The following is a 19,127-nucleotide window of genomic DNA, read 5'->3' as shown; positions in this document are numbered from 1 at the left end:
TCGTGGATACCGCCTTAAGAGATAAGGGTCTGAATAGACGAGGTGCAAAGAGAAAATTCTGTGGATACCGCTCTAAGTAGAGGTCTGCACGGGCAGAATGGAATAGGAAATAAGGACAGTCCAATATATAGTTTAAAGCGCTGGTAGATAGACTAGGCATAGAATTAGAGTAAATAGTATTATCCAGTATACAAACTGTGAATCTCTGAAATACCTTTAAAAGAGAGAACAACATGACAGGTAAAGGAACGGCAGTAGAGATTCTGAGCAAAAAATTCCCGGTAAATAAATGTGAGATCACAAAAACTTCAGAAAAATAGGAAAAAAGAACCAAGAACCTGGTCACAAAATGGCCAAGAGAAGGAATGTTTGATGTAAGCTTGTGCGAAGAAATGGAGGCAGTAATTAAAAATTACAAACCAAAAGATAAATCTAAGAAAAGAGAGCAAAAAAGAGAATGAGAAATGGAAGCGCTAAAACTCTTCAGAATGGAGGGACAAAGGCTGGGGAGGACAGGCAGAATATTGATTACAAGCGAGGAAGACACTAAGGTGCTGGAGAAACAGCCTGTTAGAGAGAGAGGAAGGTACAGTGAGAAGCTGGCTTCAGCTCCGTACCCGGATGTGAAAGATGCAGAAAAGCCCCCTCCCTATAATGAGGAAGGAACCCCTAAGCAGACCCCCTGCTGATGGGGACAGTAAACATGCAGGGAGAAGTCCAAGTTTGGGATAATGAGGAGGAAAAAAGACAATATGAGAAGGAGAAAGCGATGATATGGAAGGAGATACAGGCAGAAAGGATAAAGGTGGAACAGGGAAAGAGAGAAATGAGAGAAGAGATTGAACGGATGAAATACTTGAGAGAGGAAAAGGAGTATGAGGAGTACCGATTATACCGTAGAAATTAACAGACTAGAAAGGTAAGAGCAGGAAGAGATGAGGCATTCAAGAAGAAGTGGAAAAAAGATAGGAGATGAGAGTCTTGGAGAAACACAAGAGAGAAGGGAATCAAGCACGAGTAAGGATCATGAGGAGTCCCTGCCACAAGTGTACAGACACGGACAGGAAGAAAGAGAAGGTGACTCATTGGAGGAGCAAGAGTTAAGTGGAGAGAGAGAGAGGATGTGAGAATTTGTAGGGAAGAGGTAGGAGGCAGAAGCCTAGAAGAGCAGAATGAGGCGGTCGGGGAGTGACTTGTGGAAGTAGAGAGAGAGCTAGATAAGTTACTGAGAGGGGATTGCCAGAGGAGATGTGAAAAGTACTCCAGAGGCAGACCAAGTATTGAACCAGGACAGAAAGGAAGCACTCCACAGGGAGACAGAAGGAAGAAGAGGACCCCGGAGAAATTTGTGTGGGAGGCATTAAAGACATACCCAGAGACGGACGGGAAGTCAGGCGAGGAGGAGAGCCAGGGCAGGTGGGAAGAAGGAGGAAGAATGATGCCGTTGTTAGTAAAAGGATCAGGACAAGTGCAGTATATCCCTTGGGGATCCCAAGACCTAGAAGGGCTGAAAAACACTCTGCCCAGTCTACATGAAGGAGCAGGGAAATGGATTAGAGCCTTTGAAGAAGAATCGGAGGGACGATTATTGGCTATGGGAGATTTAAAGGCACTATTGACAAGGTTGATGGGAACCTCCAAATTTAATGAACTAATGGAAATGGCTGGCATAATAAACCCAAACGACCCGAGAACTGACGGGGACGGGTTTGACAGAGTGAGGCAGAGGGTATGGCAGGCCCTCAGGAAGCTTTATCCACACAAAGTGGACCCCAAGGCCTTAAAGGCGGATCCACTGGGAGACACTGAAAGCCCAGCAGCCTACGTAGAAAACCAGTTGAAAAGGTGGAGACTGGAGACTGAGCAAGAGGTGGAAAATAGCTTATTTATGACCTCACTGTTCCGACGTAGCATTTTGGATGCAATGCCTCCGCAAGTTAAATCCAAACTGGAGGAAGTGGTTGGGCTGACGTTAATGACCTGATGCACCATCAATAACTCTGAGACGTGGGTTAAGGTAGGCTAGATAGGCTGGAAGAAAGAACAAGTAGCAAGTTACCACCACACTACATCCTGGAGGCGAAAGATCAAGGGGCAAAGACAGTGGTAAAGTTTCTGGCAAATGAAGTGATCCCAAGGTTTGGAATACGTACAGAAGTTAGCTCAGACAATGGTTCAGCTTTTATCCAGAAAGTGGTCAAATTGGTACTACAAGAGCTGAGGATAAAGCAAAGATTTGGATGTGCATACCACCCTCAGTCGCAGGGCATGGTAGAGAGAATTAATGGAACCCTGAAAGCCAAACTGAACAAAATCTGTGCAGACACTAAACTTAATTGGGTCAGACACGAGGAAATCTGCAGATGCTGGAAATTCAAACAACACACACAAAATGCTGGTGGAACACAGGCAGCATCTATAGGCAGAAGCGCTGTTTACATTTCGGGCCCAGACCCTTCTGTAGTCCTGACGAAGGGTCTCGGCCCAAAACGTTGACAGTGCTTCTCACTTAGTTGGGTCGGTGCTTTACCGTTAGCATTGATGAGTTACCGCATGCAAACTAATCGAATGACATGCCTGACACCGCATGAGATGCTAACTGGGAGGCCCATGCCAGTGCCCCACTGGAGAGGGCCGTATAAAGGACCTAGTTTGGAACAATTGGAAATAGAATTGAAACAATACATGCAGCAGCTAACTATGATACATAAGTCTATTTATGCACAGGAAAAACAGAAAGAGCCGGAGACTGTACAAGGGGAAGGACCGATCAAACCAGGAGACCAGGTTTATGTGCAAGTTTTTTGGAGAAAGTGGAACAAGCCAAGAAGGGAAGGACCCTTTACGGTGACCAAGGCATCAGCCACCGCAGTTCAGGTAGAAGGCCGCTCCACCTGGTACCATCTGAACCATTGCACGAGGGCAGTCCTGCAAGGGCAATCAGGTGAGGTGTCCGAGGTAAATAATGCGGAGCAACAGTTAGCAGGAGTCAGACAGGAGGAACAAGAAGCTGACACTGCACCTCAGGAGTTTGATCAATTAGTAAGGGAAATTTTTGGTCCTGAGATTGGGCCTGAAGACCCTCAGGAAGTGGTGGTGGATAGTAGTGCTACTTCAGATAACGGGGATGAGCTGGGAATGACCAGTCATGCCCCTGGGGACAAAGCACCCACATACTCCAGTGCAGACTTGGAAACCATTAATGTGGCAGAAATGGAATGGGACTGTTAAGTCCCCACAGACCAATAGAAATGAAGTAAGAGGAGCACAACACTTACCTCCTCGCCATGGTCACAGACACATACTAATCAGTGGTATCAATGGGCAGCTTACACGGCAGGAATGATGAAGAGACAGAATTGCCCTGTGCGCGAGGGCAAGCCCTGCGCAGCATGTAGTTCCCATGCCTTATAACTCCTCCACTTGCACGCGGTGGCTAAGAGAGTATAGGGAGCGATGTGAACGACAGTGTCCAGGTTCGGTTAAGGCTTGCTCCCTGAAGCTTCGTGTTGTAACAGATCCCTGCTATCAAAGCTGTATGAGAAACGCACCAATGTGCCCATATTGGTGTATGTTATATCAGGTTTCCTCGCAGTTTGATCAACGCAAGCTTGCCTCTGACTGCAACTACAGCAGACCATGGGCTATAAACAAAAGAAGCCAGACACCTACACAGGAACAGCTTATAATGCAATATCAGTTGAGCTATGAATGCTTTACGCAGACAGGTGCTCGTCCAGTGGGTCATTTCAGAGGTAGCTGCACTCAGATGTGGGATGTAACCCCAGGCAGAAGACACGTAGTAGGTTCCCCTCCACCCGAAGGTGCATTGGACACCCAGACCATCCACTTAGCAGGCACCTGGTGGCTGTGTGGTGAGGAAGGAGGTCTGAGATCTACGCTTCCCCTCAATTGGGCAGGTACGTGTACACGTGTTATGCTACTTCAAGAAGTTATAGTATCCCCTGAAATACACTTCAACACTGATAACTCTGAACAGCAGACACTATTGCGGAAAAGAAGAAAATATGAACCCGACTGGATGATTTGGATAGATAGTATAGGACAGCCAAGAGGTATACCTATCAAATTTAAGGCGAGGATTGAGATTGCTGCGGGCTTCAAAGCATTTCTACCCTTGATGGGAACTATTAAGAATGTTGAATGGATAAATTATATATATTACAATCAGCAAAGGTTCATCAACTACACCGATGATGCATTGGAGGTCTTGAGACAACAGTTAGATGCACCTAGCAAAATGGCGTGGCAGAATAGACAAGCATTGGACTGGCTGTTGGCAGAAAAAGGAGGAGTTTGTGTGGTGTTTGGAGAGCAGTGCTGTACTTTTATACCAAATAACACTAGTCCAGAAGGATCGTTTACTAAGGCAATGTATAAGTTGAAAAGTCTCAGAAAGGAAGTTAAACAGAATGCAGGGTTTGGACATCAGTTATTTGACTGGTTAGAAAGTAGACTCAGAGGATGGGGAGCATGGCTGACTAAGATGGCAATAACTGTCGGTATTGTATTGCTGAGCTGTGCGCTTGTGCTGTGCTGTTTTCTTCCTTGTCTCAAGTCTGTTGTAGTGTGCGCTGCAACCAAACAATTTCTGATGCTCATGGAGATTACTGAACCAAACTTAGTGGAGAAAGAAGCACCGAAGAAGTATTGTTACCGCCTATAACACCTGCAGGATGAACAAGAGCAAAACGACAGTGTGGGAGTAGTTTGTAAGGTCTTCTGAGTTTTTTTCCCTGTCTCAGATACAAAAGGACAGGTTTTTAACTCAGCAGCCTAGGGTAACAGGGAGAGAATACTTTGAGGTCTTGGCGCAGAAAATTATAGTTTAACCTGAGATTTGGGAATAAGTGCTGGACTTTATTGGGGCTTTTGTGCGCGGACTCTTAGTCTTCTTTCTCTGTGTAAGCCCCTATGGGTCTCAAAGGGGGGATTATATTGGAGAATAAAGTTGCATTGTTTGCTGTGTAACCAAAACTATGTAACCAGCCTTGTATTTACTATGTATCCAACTTATTAGCCAGAATGAAATCCCTGTATTCTCTCTGTACTATTGAATGCATCAGTGCCTTAAGAAAGTAGCTAACAGTGAAAGTAAGCATGTAGAGATAACGGTGGTAGACGGGATCGTGGAGTGGTGTGATGGTATGGGGACCAGTCAAAGCCAGGAAGGGAGTTCCAGGGAGTAGACTACAGTAAGTATGGGCTACTGAGCAGAAATATTGGTGGCGAATCGAGAAGCTAATGTGCTGGTGATAAGCGTTGCAAGCGGATAAGGTATGCTAATGTAACAGATAGGAGACGGTATGCTAATGTAACTGAGATAGGAAATGAGGGTATGCTAATGTAACTGAGATAGGAGACAGGGTACGCTAATGTAACTGAGATAGGAGACGGGGTATGCTAATGTAACTGAGATATGAGACGGGGTATGCTAATATAACTGAGATAGGAGACGGGGTATGCTAATATAACTGAGACAGGAGATGAGGGTATGCTAATGTAACTGAGACAGGAGATGAGGGTATGCTAATGTAACTGAGATAGGAGACGGGGTATGCTAATGTAACAGATAGGAGACGGGGTATGCTAATGTAACTGAGACAGGAGATGAGGGTATGCTAATGTAACTGAGATAGGAGACGAGGGTTTGCTAATGTAACTGAGATAGGAGATGGGGTATGCTAATGTAACTGAGATAGGAGACGGGGTATGCTAATGTAACTGAGATATGAGACGGGGTATGCTAATGTGAGACAGGAGACGAGGGTATGCTAATATAACTGAGATTGGAGACGGGGTATGCTAATGTGACTGAGATAGGAGACGGGGTATGCTAATGCAACTAAGATAAGAAATTACTATAAAGAATACTGTGAACTAGGGCTCAGCGGACAATTAGTGACACACTCATTAATTGTCTCAGCTTTTGTTTGCAAATAAAGGCTTAAACTTCTCGCAGAACCTTCTGCGTCTCCTGATTATTTCAAGAAACCATGACAGCCCCAAGCAACAAATCTGTTCGTGTCTTCCTGCTCATGGTTCCCAATGGAATGGTACTGATTGCGTCACGACCTGGTGAATTCAAACTACAACCTCGCAACACCATAATGGGTCGATGGGATTCATCCTGATTTCTTCCCCTGAGTAGGATTTCGTTGTGGCCTCTACTACTTTCACAACTGCATCTTCCATTTCGGATGTCTAACAGTGGAACACATGTACCCTGGAGATGTGGAAGAGAACATTTTCTGTCGAGGGAATGAAGTCCCTCAGAAGGGAAGAACTGGAGAGGGGGAGGAAGAGGTCAGAGAAGGACACAGAGGATCTGTGGAGCATTCGTTGTTGCAGGACTATGATGGGTCGAAAGTCCTCTTCCTGATATTCAGCTTCCTAGACTTGGAGGAAGACTTTCTGAACTAAGTCTTCCACATTGAGCCCTGACAGTCGCTGAGAATAGGTGGAGGTGCCTGAAGAAACCTGAACAAAATTGAGAAACCCGCTGGGAAAGACAACTTCAGAAAAATTGAGACAATATACCAATTCCTTCCATTCCCTCAGGAGACAACGTTTAGAGGGATTGTCTATGGGAGAGCTGATAGATAAGCTGGGGGTCAGCTCAGGGTAATTACTTCTTGGGGCCACTGTCTTTATTGATCCTGGGACCTTGCTAAGGAGCTGCTCCCAAGGTAATGTCAAGAAGGATGAACTTCCCTGCCAGTTGGAAGTCCATTTCCACCATGCTGGTAGTTGAGTGCCCCATTGGAAGGATGTGGCTGCTCTCTCCCATTGGCAGGCTTTCTCGCCATGGCACTGGTTTTCGAGCACCCCAGGGATATAAAAGCAGCATGAGGAAAGACTCTGTTTCTTTTGCTAGGGGCTCACTTCAGACGGAGGTCACAACCAGTGCTGAAGGACAGTTGAGACAGTGTGCTGCAGATAGAGGGGTCCGGGCGCATACTTAGATGAGTAGTTGTTGGTTGAACGTTAAGTTTTGTAGTTGTGTAACTCAGGGAGACTAAATGAAGTACTTTCATTTGAGTGTTACAGAAAGTTTAGTGTCATGGTTTGTGTCACTTAGAGTGGCTTAGATCAGTATTTGTCTTAGATGCCTGGCTGAGTGTTTACTAATTGTAAATAAGTGATTAATATGCTTACTAACAATCAGTGTCTTCTGTCCCACTCACTGAATCGGCAAACCTGTTGTCCTATAACGAGGTCCTTCAGGGGTGTCAGACGCACCCCATCGGGCCTGTCTGAAGATGGTGCCCAATATCTAACTCCTGACCGGGAATCCTGCTGCCTTTAATACTCAGGTAGTGTTTCACCCCTGTCTGAATCTAGAAGGTCTTGTCGTCGTCTCGTAATTATCTGCCACTTCTCATGTGTTTATGATTTGGAGGAGAATGTAGGTCGAACAATAGTGTGTCTGTGAATGACACCAAAATTGGTGTGTGGTGAAAGTGAGGATTGTCTAAGGATGGAGACCAGCTGTGAAAATGGCCCAACAAATAGCAGGTGGAACTGGGACAAGTGTGACATGATAGGTTTTGTGCAGTTAAACTAGAGTAGAACATACAGGGTGAAGGACAGGGCTGAGCAAGAGCTGTAGAGTCCCCTGGAAGTGGTGACACAGGTAGACTGGGTAGTGAAGAAGGTGTGGACAGGTTCTCAGTGTAAATCTCTGACTCCTGTGATCATCTCTGCCCAGCAGGACTAGAATCAGGCTGGCTCTCTCAAGCTCCAGTAAGCTACATCATGCCTAAAGTGGCCCTGGACTCCAGCTGATCTGAGAGAACCACCACTGGGACACTTCTCCACTCTGGGGGCACCCGTACAGTGGGTAGGTTACCCTTGGAGAGGGCAGCCACAGGTCTGTCTTGGCCCTTTCCGTGACTGCTGCTCTCCAAAGTCACTGCCAGGAGAAGACAGTGGCAAAGCACTTCTGTGGAAAATTTTGCCAAGGACAAGCATGGTCAAGGAAAGATCATCATCTCCTACATCATATGACATAGCAGATAACAAACGAACATTCCCCAATATGGACCCACCCACAGCCTGTCTCCACAATCTCAATGAGGGGCATTTGGGTTTCTGGGGCTGGCACACCCAGAGAAGGTACACAGGCCCCAGTGGCACCTCTCCCTCCTTGGCCCCTGTAATTGTGAGCTCGGAGCTGGATAAGCCAGCCTTATTCCTGTTCTTAGAGATTTCCTTTCAACGTTTCATCTCTGTTGGTTCACTCCAGCAACTTTCCCAATATCTTCCCCACCTTTCTACACTACTTTCTACACTATTCTTGGTTGGTGCGACTGTAACGAAACCCAATGAAGTATGTCTGTCTGTCTGGCTCTGGAAGCTCTGTGGGAGCCGGGGTTGTTCACAATCTCGTGTTGGTACAGCCGATGTACTGAACACAAGGGTGGGCTAAGCTGGAAATCCATCAGTTCATCCTCTCAACATTCCCTCCTGATCCATGCCCTCCAGCAGCTCAGTTCTTGCACAGGTTGAGGGAGCATCTGCACCCAGAGTGGGAACCAGCTTCCGAGAGCAACAACTGCTGCAGCAGGCTGTGGGAGGCTCAGAGAAGGAGCAAGCCCTCTTCCTCCATCCACCTGATCAGTTGCCTTTCCACCTTGGCCACCTGCAGGTCCTGCAAAAAGGCAGCAGAACCTCCAGGGGAACCCTCATTGGCACTGAAGGAGCAGGGACACAGCTGACTGGGCAACAGAGCCTCCAGGGGAACCCTCATTGACACTGAAGGAGCAGGGACACAGCTGACTGGGCAACAGAGCCTCCAGGGGAACCCTCATTGACACTGAAGGAGCAGGGATCTGGCTCACTGGTAGCTTTGTCCATCATCTTCGACCCCTCCACCAGCCACCCCGAGACAGTGCTCAGACCTCGATGACCTTTGTAGCATGCTGGCCTGTCATTCCGGGTTAGGTCACATCCTAGCATCTGTCCAGCCCCACCTTCCTTACCACTGATCCTGCCTTGGTCACCCAGCACCGAGCAGGCAGAGCTGTCAGCGTCCAGTGGTCACAAGCAGAAGGACTAGAGGTGGCTCAGTGCCATGCTTGGGTCCAGGAGACTCAAAGTAGTGAAAACTCAAAGTCCAGGAGACTCAAAGTTGTGCCCTCATGTTGTGTGTTGGTTTGGCACCCTCTGCTGGTGGATACCATGATCGCATACCAAGCGGGAATACCTCGAAGCCTCAGGATGTCCCACTGGAAATGTGTTCACAGATCTCCTACGTCACAGTATCTGAAGGAGTTCGAGTCTCAGGAGCCCAGCCTTCTCTATCCTGTGTGCTGTGGCTCGCTGGTCCTTCAGATGCTTTGGCGCCTTGGTGGGGACCAGAGGTCTTCTGGGCAACTGGAAGTGATCACCAAGCATCTCCACAGGCTCACAAAGTGACGGGTCATCGTGTCCTCAGAATGGCAGTACATCCTGGCTGCAGGGCTACGGGACCCTCTCCTGTGTCTTGGCAGCTTGAGTGATGGGGTGACAGTCTTGGTCACATCTGCCAGGATCGGACAATCCAATTGCTGGCTCCCTCAGCAGCTCGGATCTCCCTCCTCACGAGTGAATGATCCACATGAAGGAAGTCCAGATCCCGCTTGGACTCAGGAAAGGATTCCAGGCTGACTGATCTGCTCACATCCCTGGACAATCCCCAGTCTGCTCAGAATTTGGGATGGGGCTCCACAGTCTCTGGTTCTTTTCCATTTCCTGTTATCCGAGGTTTCCTGATCTCCAGGATGCTACTGAACGTTGCAGCGCATAGTGGTTCTGGTTAACCCTTTCCTGGCCTCACAAACCCCACAACCCCACCCCCCCAGGAGAATGCCAAGTTGACTGACGTTTAAAGGTGAGCCTAGATTCTGTAGAGAATCTTTTCATTCCAATATACTCCTCACACCGCTGGGCACGGGCAAACTGGACCTTAGATCAAGGAGGGCAGACAGTGGGAGGGAACAGACTCCAGCTTCTTGGATGAGTTGATCAAACTGAGGCTTATTCCAGACTGCTATCACCAGACCCAAATAGGGGGTAAACTGTCAGGACAAGGGCCTGGACCTTCCAGCTTCTGACTGGTGCTCTGGCTGTTTTAAGGCAGAAGACCCATCAAATTTGAGAATCCCAGGTGTGTGGTGCTCACAGTGAATGCTCACCCTGATTGTGTCGGCCTGGGACACTTTAAACCTCTCTTCCCAGCCAGGCCCCTCCTCCCTCCTCATCATCTGGGCTGCTTGGTTAGTCACCAGCAGTGTGTGGAGATTGGAGTGAAGATGAGTTTCCTTGTAAGCTGCTCACTTTCTCACTGTCCCCTTGTAAACTCCTTTTTATTCTTCGTGTGACATGGCATTTTCCACCCACCTGGTTGCTCCCTTGGGTGTTGTGGGGAGTGCTGGGTCTGTTTGTTCCTACTCCAGGTGTCAACAATTGGAGTTCTGGATCATGCTCACAGTTCCCCCAACACGGGGCCTGAGGAGAATGCTTCTCTTCCTCCACCAATCCAATCACTGGGAGATGATGTTTCATCCAATCACGGCTGGCTCTGTAGTTCTGGTCCAATCAGCACATCTTGCCCTAAAGGAATGGCATCAGCTCTCAGCCAATCAGCAGATGTCAGTGTTAGGACAGGAGAGGGTTTGGGGCCATTAGTGGGTGACAGAGTTCTGCCTGGCTGCAGGTCGAGGGGCAGAACTGGAGGCAATTGAGATCAGGTTCTGAGCTCAGATGGAGAGAGTGGTTACGGAATGTGTCACCCACAAAATTGTTCCACTGGTTCACAGTGATTTAAAAACAGAGTTGAATTGACCACCTCTGCACTTATGGGCGCATAGAGGTAGAACAAGGAAAAGCAATAACAATGCAGAGTGAAGGGTAAAGCTGCAGAGCCTGGGGGTACATGCATTCAGGCTGTTGCCCAGGGTGAGAGGGGAGAAGAGAGAATATCCAGTGTGTCTGGGGTTTTTGATTAGCTGCCTTGCTTCACTGAGGCAGTGAGAAGTGTAGACGGAGGCCGTAGAGTGGAGACTGGTTTCCATGATGTGCTGAGCTGTGTCCACAGCTCTCTATGTGGTTTCCTGTCATCACAGGCAGAACCGTCACCGTACCAAGCGGTTTTGTATCCAAGCGGAACGCTTTCTGTGGTGCATCGATAGAGTTTGGTAAGGGTCAACACTTAGAGAGAGAAAATACTGTGTAGGAGAGTTTTAGGGTTATTCAGGCCAGCTCAAGAACCCGATGGCAGTGGGAAAAGAAGCTGTTGTTAAGGTGCATATGGTCAGGCCTCTGTACCTCTGACCTGACAGCGGCATAGAAAGGAGGGCATGACTGAGGCAGTGGGCTTCCCATTACCAGACAGCATCTAACACAGGCACTCCCAACCTCTTTTATGCCATATGCCCCTACCAGAAACTGAGGTGTGTGATGGTACACAGCCGACCGCACCAGCTTTTGGGGTTCCGGCACTCCAATTCTCCAGAGTATGGAAAGCTGGCTTGGCCCCTTTAACGATTCAGTCTCGCTCTGCTGCAGCCATGTTTTGGCGCCAGGATTTTAATATTTAAAGAAGACCTGGATGAGGTTCAGGTCTCAACCATCAGCTCAACTTTAATTCAGTCTGCGATTACATTGTTTGGATTTCCGTTTCCTTTGGATTCTCGTCTACCGTCTAGCCAAGAATCCGTTTGCGACTCAGTCTTGAAATTGTGTCTCGAGTCTAGTCTTGAATACTCCAGCACTTGGGTCCATACTGTGCTTGCTGAGGACTCTCATCACAAGGGGTGTGTGAACCCCAGATTCACATGGTCTGCTGCGATACCCTGAGGTTTTCTTCATCACTGCTGATGACTTCAACTAGGCCGCCGTCACAAGTGAATTAACAAAAAAATGACCAGAATGTCTCATGGGTCCCCTGGGACTAAAACACCTCAAACATTGCTACACAATCATTTCAGACATCTCCCCCCCCACCCTCCCCCGTACATCGGTTAATCAGACTGCTCTGACTCTCTGCACAGAGACAGAAGCTGAAACGTAAGGATCCAGTTCAGAAAGTCGCGCAGTGCTGGCCTGAGGAAACAGATGAGCTTTTATGTGATGCTTTGAGTTTGCAGACTGGTTCATGTTTAAAGACTCAGAAACCACCGAGATCAGAATCAGAATCAGGTTTGTTATCACTGATATATGGGAGATTTGTAGTTTTGAGGTAGCCATACAGTTGAATACATAAAAATTACTATAAGTTACAAATATAAATGGGCCATAAGCCATAGTGACAGAATTAGTCCATTTGGCCCATCAAGTCTAACCTTCCCTTCCACCATGGCTGATTTATCCCTCTCAACCCCATTCTCCTGCCTTTTCCGCATTACTTTTCACCCTTTCTAATCAAGAAACTATCAACTTTCACTTTAAATATACTCAATATTTAATCACTCTGATTCCCATCCCCTGCCAAAGTAGCTTAATTAAATCCTGCCTTCCCACTACTTTGGGCCCCTACCAGTTTCCAAATTGGCCAAGTTGGTCATGTCCTCTCTGGAGAATGGTGTCTCCTATGCCAGAATGTTGCTCATCAACCTAAGGTCAACATTCAATGCGATCATCCATCAGAAGCTGGTGGGTAAACTTTCCTCGTGGGTCTCAACACCTCTCTCTGTAACTGGATCTTGGACTTATTGAAGGAGAGATCTCAGACAGTCCATGTTGGCAGCAACATCTGTAATTCCATCACATTAAGCACTGGTGCCCCACCATGGCTGTGTGCTTCGCTCCCTGCTGTTCACACTGCTGAAGTATAACTGTACTGCTAGATCCAGCACCAGCAGCATCATTAAATTCACCAATTACTCAACAGTGTCTGGCTGCATTGTTATGCTTTGTGACTCCAAAACTAATCGAAAGAGAAACATGGGGAGCCTGGGGATAACAGTGTGCACTTGGCCTTTACTTCAATGAGGCTTTACATATGACGTATGTCATTCATGTACTTTTACAGATAGCCATAATGAATTGTGTAGACAGCAATGAATGCTTAGTCAAAGAATATATTTTCAATATTACTCAAGTATTACTGAAATATTAAATACACAACACTCCTCCCTGCTTAGCTATAAAGTCAAACTCAATATAGAATGCATCTCAACTCAAATACATAGATATACAGTCTATATACTGTAATGTACTATGGAATACAACTAGATAGAAACCACGACACAGTAACTCTTAAATTATCCCATTCAGGCCTAAAGATCTAATCTGTGTGAAGGATTTTTTTACTCTTGAAGGGATAACATCTTTCCTGACAAGGGTGATCACTCTGCTTGACAGGTGAGACTTGTGGCTGTGAAACAATCTCAGGTTCTGGGGCCTTCTCGGTAGTGATTGTAGGAGTTGACTCCGGGGCTGCAGGAAGTGTTTTTCGCAACTCTTCTTGGTAAGGGAATGTGATGCAAAGGCAGTGGGGCATTCACTTCCATTGCCCATAACGTGTGATATGACTGCACCATAAAGTGAGGCGTCACAACCAAGCTTCACTGGACGGTGTGGGCACTTTCCTTCTCTAACAATTACCTCCGTTCTCTGCAACTGATCAATGTGTCATCTCCAGGAAACGTCCGATGCAAACTGCACTGTGTAGGAGAGTGGTCCAGTTCTGTCCTTAATCTTTCCAAGTACCCACTTTTGATCACTTCTGTTGTCCCTTGCCAGGACTGATTGTCCAGGGGTGTCTCCGCTGTTTGTCTGCATACTCCTTCAGAGATGAGGTGTGAGCACAGCTGGGAGTTGTTAGCTCTGAGATACAAGGAGGGAATTGGAGAGGTTCTGATTCAGTGTGTTCTGCTGGCATTGTTCACAGTGTGTTCTACTCTGAACAACCCTTTCCACCAAGGCACTGTTTGAATTTTCTCCGTGTGCCTGTGTGAAGTTTTGTGCGTCAATAGTGTGGCCACAATAAGTTATGCTTGATTTAGAGTTCACACTTGTTGCATCTGGCTCTCAGCTCACAATCTTCTAATCCGGTTTTCAACCTTTTCTAACCTTTTCCCAACCTTTTCAATGCCCCACACCCCTAGGAAATGTTTGATTAATGTTCGCACCCCTACAAAAGTAATATCACATTTGAAGATGAAGAAGTCTAATTTCTAATTATTGAACCACATACAATACTGCGGGTGAACAATTTGAACTTAAAAAAATAAGCTTTTAACTCAGTGCATAAAATGCAAATATAAATCGAGCAATTAGATTCTAATTTATTCAGAAAAAATTGTAAACAGTAAATTGATGTGACTCCTCAACTCTGAGGTGTAACTTCCCAGGTAACGCTGATGAGAATCCTCAACGCTGACTCAGGCAGCGGGAGACTGGAGTGAGTTTACACCTCTCGACTCGGGCAGCGGGAGACTGGAGTGTGCTTGGGACAAACGTTACTACCATTTCTCAAGGTACACTGGCAGCTGGCTGAGTGATGACTCGTGACTCGTCACTCAAGCACACAAGCCACTCTTTGTCGCACACCCTGAAATCCCATCTCGCACCCCAGGTTGGAAACCCCTGTTCTAATCTTTTTAACCCTATCTTGAGATTTTGGAGATGTTCCTTGTCATCCTCACCAGTAACAATGATGCCTTCCAGGTAAGACTGAGTGTCTGGGTGGTCTTGCAGCTCCTGGACCATAGCTTTCTGCCAAAGTGCAGGGGCAGATGTGACGCTATAGGTAAGACTGTTATGATAAAGCCCTTTGTGAGTGTTTATGGTGAGAAATACTTTGGACTGTTCCTCCATCTTCATCAGTAGGTAGGCCTTAGCTAGGTCCACTTTGCTAAAGTATTTCCCTCCAGAAAGGTTTGTACAGATATCCCCTAACCTGTGCAGAAGGCATTGATCTACCTTCACTACTGGGTTGATGTTGACATTAAAATCACCACAGATCCAGATGGACCCATTCTTCTTGGCTACTGGGATCACTGACATTGCCCATGGGCTCCACTAAACTTTGGAAGGAATTCCTTCAGCCTCAATGTGATTAGGCTCACTGGATACTTTTTCATGGATGGTGGAAGGAAGCGTACAGGCTTTGCAAAACTTGGGTGTGGCATTTTCATTTAACAATATTTTATGCCTTGATATGTTTGAGCTTTCCAGTGCCATCCTTGAATACTGCTGTGCACCATTGAGTATCTTTCTATAATTCACTTTCAATTGACTCTATTGTAGGGGATGTGGCATGCAAATAGTAGATGGATCTCCAATCAAGTTGTAGTTGTCTCAGCATTCAGGTCCCTGCAATGTTGACCCTCCTGTTTTTACCACATACAAGCCCAATGTGGCTTGTTGTTTGTCATATTTCACTGTTAGAAATGTCATTCGCACAGGAGTCATCCTTCCTCCAGTATAAGTTCTTAGTTGAATATCTGCAGGCTTCAGTTTAGTATCGTTGAAATGCATTTCAAAGTCATTTTGTGAAGTGATTGAAACAGTGGAGCCAGTGTCGAATTCCATTTTAATTAATTTGCCATTCACTTCTGCTGTAAGACATGTTGCTTGACTCTCGTTAGTTTTCACATTGTAAATCTCAGTGCTACACAGTCCTGTATCACTCTCATCATTATCAGATTTTTCATCAACAGCATGCAGATTAATGTTCTTTTTCAACCGCAACTTGATTTTTTTTAGCTTTTTCTCTTCCCTGCATAGTCCATTTGTTTTAGTCTGTCAGACATGTTCTTTGTATGCGTCCTACTTTGTTGACTTTTTTTGTGCAAATTTCACCATTAAGCCTGCATTGGTTTGGTGTGTGTGAGACCCTACCACAGTGGTAACACAATCTGCTCAGCCAGGCTGGGTTAGAAGTTGCAATTTCATTCACGCTCACTTTCAATCATGACTGTAACTTTATTTTGCCTTGTCTCCTGTTTCCAGTGATTTTAACTGTTCAAAGGTTCAAGGTTCAAAAGTTCAATTTAATGCATGCAATATACATCCTGAAATGCTTTTTCTTCGCAAACATCCATGAAAACAGAGAAGTGCCTCAAAGAGTGAATGACAGTCAAATGTTAGAACCCCAAAGTCCTCCCCCCAGCTCCCCCTCCCACATATAAGTGGCAGAGAGCAACAATCCCCCCTCCCCCACCGGCAAAAAGAAAGTGCACCTGCTACCAGCACTCAAACGTGAGCAAAGCAATAGCAAAGACACAGACTCGCAGTTACCACAAAGACTACATTGTTCACCCGATAATTCGACATGCTGCAGGCTCTCTCTCTCCTAATAGGGGAGAAGGAGGTGACTTCATTTTCCAAAGAGCGGGGAGACATAACAAACAACTCGCTGGTTTATGATGTTAAAAGTCTGTTACGTTGTTTTTGTCGAGCTCTGTGCCTGGGGATCACAAGGATCCCGGGCCCCCAGGCACACAGCAGATGTTCCGACTCCCCCAACGACAGACCGGTCTCCTTAGCGACACCAACCCTTCATCCACCCACCTCCAGTTCCTCGAGATCCCAGGCTTCTGAATCCATGCCGAAATCTTAGGCCAAGACATGGCATGCCAAATAGCAGCCAATTGTGGAATCCCGAGAGCGGGTCCCATTCCCGCAAAGAACCATAGTCTGTGTGTAACTCCAGGTCAGGGTCTTCAAAAGAACCCTGAAAGGGAAAAATAGAGATATTAAAGATGGAAATAGGATTGTTTTTGAAGATGAAAGCAAAGGAGTCACTGTTGTGTGCCATAACTACTTAGCTCTCTCTCCTCGAGATTTAAATGTGATTTAAATGTGAGTTGTGCTTCTGTTAGGAGCCATTTTTAAATGCTTGTAACATTCCACAAACTAAAAGATCACTCAGTGTATTTTTAAGCCCATTGCAGAACTGACAATGCTTAGACAATTTCTTCAACTGAGCCATATGAGCTGAAATGAACTCCCCCTTCCTTTTGATTCTGCTTGTGAAACTTAATGCATTCTACAATCAATAATGATCTTGCTTCTAAATGTTCCTGCATTACTTTCACAATATCAGCAAAGCTAATTTCCGCTGGTTTGGTTGGACTAGTCAAGCTTCTAAGCAAACAGTATGCCTTTCCACCCAATGCACTCAGCAAAACAGGCACTCACTTTTCATTGGCTATTTCATTGGCTTCAAAATACTGCTCAATTTGCTTAATATTCAATATCCAGTTATCTTTTGTGTAATTGAACTCATCTATATTTCCGAAGTAGCCAGCCATTTCTGCTCTTCTTAAAATTTATAATTATCACCGGGTACACACTGTTCATGAACCTGTGAATTTCATCATTTATTTGTCTTTTTAAGTTGACTGTCTCTGCCCTTCCCAAAGAAGTACAGGCTGCTCTTTTTTAAAACTCAAACATCTTGCTGTGCTGCAACAGGTAGGTAGTCATCTCATGTTCATCTTAGATCTTACTGTCACCACTGTTATGTTTTGTAACTGTAAACAGAAAACTAATTGAAAGACAAACACGAAGTTGGGAGAGGCATGTGTCTAGTCTTGTTTTTACTTTAAACGAGGCACGAGCATATGTGTGGTGTGGTGCATAGGTGTGATGATGTATGCCATTCACATACTTTTACATATAACCTGTACTGAATGATTTAAACAAACAAAAAAGCTTAATCAAACAATATACTTACAATATTGCTGAAATACTAAATACACAACAGATGGCATATTGGCCTTCATTAATCGATGAACTGAGTTCAAGAGCCATGAGGAAATGTTGCAGCTCAATAAAACTGGTTACACCACACTTGGAGTATTGTGTTCAGTTCTGGTCACCTCATTATTAGAAGAATGTGGAAGCTTTAGAGAAGGTGCAACAGAGATTTATGTGGATGCTGCCTGGATTAGAAAGCATGTCAGATGTAGAAAGATTGAGTGAGAAAGAGTTCTTTCCTATTTGAAGTGAAGGAGGATGAGGCATAACTTGATAGAGATGTATAACATTCTGAAAGGCTTAGGGCATTGTCAACGTCTTTTTCCCAGGGTGGAAGGACAGTCTTTAAGAGGGAAGTGATGGAAAGTTTATGGGAGATGACAGAGTTAATTTTTTTTTACAGAGTGGTGACTGTGGAGCACCCTGCTAGGGTTGGTGGTTGAGGCAGAATACATTAGGGATGTTTAAGCACTCCCTTGTAGGTTAAGGTTGGCTCAACATTGTGGGTTAAAGGGCCTGGGCTGTGCTGTACTGCTCTAGACTATAGAACATTATACACAATACCCCTTTTTAACTACTCTGAGATCAGTTTACGTACTATGTCCTATAATAAGCAATGACTCATTATAAAAATGGTGACTTTAAAAATGTAGGGTGCTTTTGACAATAACTTTTTTCCATTTGGAGTTTAATGACCATTTCTCTCAGAAATGAATGTCTGGCACGAGAAAAAACCCTCTGCAATCATTTGTTCCTTGTTTTCAGTTCATTTGTGGTGTTCTCAGCTGTAAATATGCTGCACTTCAACAGTTAGATCGTTGTCCCATTTTAAAATTTCATCACCACTGTTATGGTTTGTAATTCTAGAAACTAATTGAAAGAAAAACACTGGCCTCAGGATACTTGTCTACTTAGTATTTTTTTTAGTGAGGCACTCATATGATGTGGTGGTGTAATGATGTATGCCATTCACACACTTCTACATATAACCCTTAATGAATTATGTAAACAAAGAATGCTTAATCAAACAAATCATTTACAATATTACTCAAATATTCCTGAAATATTAAATACACGACAGCAACAAGTACAAGCAAAGAGGAAGGAGCAGAGCTGGACCTCAGGAGGACTATGCCCCCATTACTTCCAGACCTGTTGCCCCAGCCCAGCACAGACCACTTTCAGCTCTTGCCCAGATTTATCCACTCACACCCATTCTTACAGCCTACTCTTGCCCCATGCAACTAGATTGTCCCTGTCTTGAATCTCTCCTTCCTCCCCAATTCCAAGTCCTCCCCATTGATATCCATGACTCGTCTGAAGTTTCTGTCAGCCTTGGCTGTTTGAGTGTGAGGGTACACATAAGGATATGTAAAATAATAAACACAAGAGGTTCTGCAGATTAAAGATTA

The sequence above is a fragment of the Hypanus sabinus genome, chromosome 5, assembly GCF_030144855.1.
Source record: "Hypanus sabinus isolate sHypSab1 chromosome 5, sHypSab1.hap1, whole genome shotgun sequence".
Taxonomy (NCBI): Eukaryota; Metazoa; Chordata; class Chondrichthyes; order Myliobatiformes; family Dasyatidae; genus Hypanus; species Hypanus sabinus.
This window is presented reverse-complemented; position numbering follows the sequence as displayed.